The sequence below is a fragment of the Lupinus angustifolius genome, chromosome LG11 (assembly GCF_001865875.1).
Source record: "Lupinus angustifolius cultivar Tanjil chromosome LG11, LupAngTanjil_v1.0, whole genome shotgun sequence".
Taxonomy (NCBI): domain Eukaryota; kingdom Viridiplantae; phylum Streptophyta; class Magnoliopsida; order Fabales; family Fabaceae; genus Lupinus; species Lupinus angustifolius.
In genome coordinates this window covers 6667233-6671576 of record NC_032019.1, presented here as the reverse complement: position 1 = coordinate 6671576, position 4344 = coordinate 6667233, and positions in this window count along the sequence as shown.

Here is a 4344-nt window from a genome sequence, read left to right as displayed (position 1 = left end):
TACAAACCATTCCAGAACATGGAAGTGAAGCGCGGATCTCTATCCGAGATGATATTAGTGGGAATACCATGCAATCGGACAATCTCTTTAATGTTCAACTCAGCCAATCTCTCTAAAGAGTACTTTATGTTGATAGGCAGAAAGTGAGCTGTCTTGGTCAAACGGTCCACAATTACCCAAACAACGTCGTAACCCTTCTGAGTCTTCGGAAATCCACTCACGAAGTCCATCGAAATGCTGTCCCATTTCCAAACCGGAATATCCAATGGTTGCAATTCTCCACCAGGTCGCTTGTGTTCAATCTTCACTTTATGGCATGTCAAGCAACGGGAAACATACCCGACTACCTCTTTCTTCATCCCTGACCACCAGAACATTTTCTTCAAATCTTGATACATCTTGGTAGTTCCCGGGTGAATACTCAACTTGCTCCTATGTGCTTCGTCCAAGATCGCCATCCTCAATTCAGGGTCTTTTGGCACGCAAATTTTGTTTTTGCACTTGAGTACCCCATCAGTCCCAATCTGAAATTCTGGGGCTTTTCCTTCCATCAACAGAATTTTCTTCTTTTGCAGTTCTGAGTCTGAATCTTGTAAACCTTTCAATTGCTCCATGAGCTCATTCGGCACGGTGAGCATGCCACAAATCAAACTCTTAGGTCCAACTTGAACCGCTAGATTCAAATCTCTGAATTGTTCTATCAGCTTCATCTCACTAACCATCATCGTCGAGATATTCAAAGACTTCCTGCTTAATGTGTCAGCTACTACATTTGCTTTCCCAGGGTGGTACTGAAGATCGAAATCATAATCTTTGAGGAATTCTATCCATCTCCTTTGCCTCATATTCAGTTATTTCTGATCAAATAAGTACTTTAAGCTCTTATGATCGCTAAAAACTTCAAACCTTACACCGTACAAATGATATCTCCAAATCTTGAGAGCAAATACGATCGCAGCTAGTTCCAGATGGTGTGTTGGGTAGTTCTGTTCATGAGTCTTTAACTGTCTTGGCGCGTAAGCCACCACCTTCCCTTGTTGCATCAACACAGAACCTAACCCTTGCTTCGATGCGTCATGATACACATTGTAGTTCACGCTAGGATTTGGCAATATCAAAACAGGTGTTGTGGTCAACCTCTTCTTCAATTCCTGAAAACTCTCTTCACACTTGGCTATCCAGACAAATGCTTTATCTTTCCTTGTCAGCATAGTCAGTGGCAACGCCAGTTTGGAGAATCCTTCAATGAACTTCCGGTAATAGCCCGCTAAACCAAGGAAAATCCTGATCTTCGTTACTGACTTAGGAGAATTCCAGTCCATTACAGTCTCCACCTTTGCAGGATCCACTACAATTCCTCCCTTCGAGACACATGACCGAGAAAATTTACAGACTCTAGCCAAAATTCACATTTCGAAAGTTTGGCATAAAGCTTGTTGTCTTTCAATATCTGCAGCACCACTCGCAGATGCTCGACATGTTCTTCTGCAGTCTTTGAGTAAATTAGAATATCATCGATAAATACGACTGTGTCGAGATAAGGATGGAAAATTTGGTTCATGTAATCCATGAATATTGCAGGAGCGTTGGTTACACCAAATGGCATCACGAGGTATTCATAATGACCATAACGCGTCCGAAAAGCAGTTTTCGGAATATCCTCCGACTTCACGCGTATTTGGTGATATCCAGATCTCAGATCGATCTTAGAAAACACTGTAGCTCCTCTCAATTGATCCATCAAATCATCAATCCTCGGCAATGGGTACTTGTTCTTGATGGTGACCTTATTCAGCTGCCGGTTATCGGTGCACAACCTCATGCTACCATCCTTTTTCTTGACAAACAATACTAGTGCACCCCACGGCGAGACGCTAGGTCTGACAAATTGCTTCTACAGCAGATCTTCCAATTGCTTCTTCAACTCCATTAGCTCCAACGGTGCCATCCTATAAGGAACGATAGAGATCGGTCCAGTTCCAGGAACTAGATCGATAGTAAACTCTATCTCCCTTACTGGAGGTAATCCAGGAATGTCTTCCGGAAATACCTCGGAGAAGTCTCTGACTATAGGTAAGCTCTGAATCTCTGCTCTACCTTCCTTTTCCAACGAAGCCAACATCATAGACACCTGAGCTCCGTTCTTCAACAACTTCTCCATCTCGTTGACAGATGTATTTTTAGCTTGATAGTTGGGTTTACTGGTTTCTATAGGCTCGCTAAACACTACGGTCTTACTAAAACAGTTCAAAAGAACATGATTTTTAGATAACCAGTCCATCCCTAAAATGATATCTAACTGGGATAAGGGTAGACATATCAGGTCCACCAAAAATACTCGGTTTTCTAAAATTATCGATTAACCAGTGTATTTTTAATACATGATTAAATGGTAAACTTCTTATATGATATATGCTCATGCAATATATGGTTTCCAAAATATAATACCTTTAATGCACAAAATAAATGTATATAAATGCATGAACCTAATTATCATATATTTCTAGACGAGATGATGTCTCATTTTAATGGATTAATTACTTTATTAAGTCTTGCGAGACTCACACCTAGGTTTACCTAACCTAGACTCAATATTTATGGCAACCATCTTAGACTTCTAAAAAGATAATAAAGAATTATAACATAAGTCTAATAAGACACCACTTGAGCCCTCGGTATGTTGATTGTTGAGCCATCTTCAAGCTTTAACTAATCCCTTGTCTTCATCAAAACCTAGGCAAATGTTGCTAATGCAATCCTTGACGCTTTGCACTCTCAATCTCCCCCTTTTTTATGATGACAAAAACCACATCAAATCATATGTTACATTTGATGAGTTAGCTTGATGATGTTGTAAATTTATATAATGGTTGTGACTTCAAAGTTGAAAGCACTTTGCTCCCCCTTAGGTAAGCAATGATTAATAATACGCGGAAGCTATTATGACAACCTTTCTCCCCCCTGCAAATAACATCAAACATAACAAGCAACCTTTTTCCTCCTTTTGACATTTTCAAAAAGATACGAATATTCAATTCTAGTCAAAAGTAAGGAGATATAGCAATTTATTTAAAAAAACTGTAATTATTAGCATAGGCAATAACCAGTTTGAGAAGCTTAAACAAATGCATTGATTTATGACTCTATAGACAAATTTTTGCATGACATATCAGTTATGTAAATAGTTTAGACATGGAATGATTAAACATATATGTATGCCACTTGTTAGATGATACCATTTGTTAGATGCCATTATCACCACTTGTTAGTATCACTTGTTAGCATTATGTTAGGCAATTTTCATTTTAAAGCAAATTCCAATCATTCAATCATAATACACAATTAAGACATGTTCAAGATTCACGCAACACAAATTCTATTTAACATAATTAGTAATGTTCAACATAATTACAAAATGTTAAAAGATGGTACAACCATAACCATGAGATGTACTTGACTCAAAAATATAGATGTAAGCCACAAAACAACAAGAATTAACTCTTAAAAAAATTTTGAGACCAGGTAATCGATTATCACAAAATTTAATCGATTAAGATGATTTATTTCAGAAAGCTTTAGCTACTGGAACTCATTTAATCGATTAAACTCAGGGTTTAACCGATTAACGACAAAAAGTTGACAGTTTTAAGAATAGTTTTTGAGCTTACTAAGAAATAATTTTGTAACCTTGTTAATAGAATTACCTTTCTTACCCTTTCGTGAAAGGTCAAGATTGCCAATTGTTTGATGAAAAGTTTGATGATATGATCAAAGTTGTATATTTGACATTCAAAGTGCGCTGCTCCCCCTTTCATCGTTCTTCCCTTTATCTTCTCCCCCTTTATTACTTTGAGAAGTACTCTTGGTAGGTAGCATAATATGGAAGCTCATTTTACAACTTTTTTCAATAACTTTTCTTCTTAATAGCCTTGATCTACTCACCAACCTTGTGCCTAGAACATCTTTTGTTGAATTTTCCCTTGACGCTCAAATGTCCTTTGGCACACCTGCAAACACAATTTACTTGTCTCTTTCGGGCACCCAAGTTATTTTAAGTCCCTTCTTGTTAGTAACTAAGAGATATTTCCCTTTATTTGCCCAAGCATATTTGCCACTTGGCACACCAAATTTTCTAATAAAACTTGTAGTGCATGTGTGACCATGTGTACCACAATAGAAACAAGTAGGCATGTTATTATTTGACTTCTTATGCATATGAACTATTGGATTTCTATATGGTCTTTTCTTAGGTTCAGGTTTATATCCAATTCCAGATCGGTTACCAACGTTTCTTGTATTAGCAAGCAATGTGTTGAGGTTTTCTTGACTATATGTGAGCTTTGA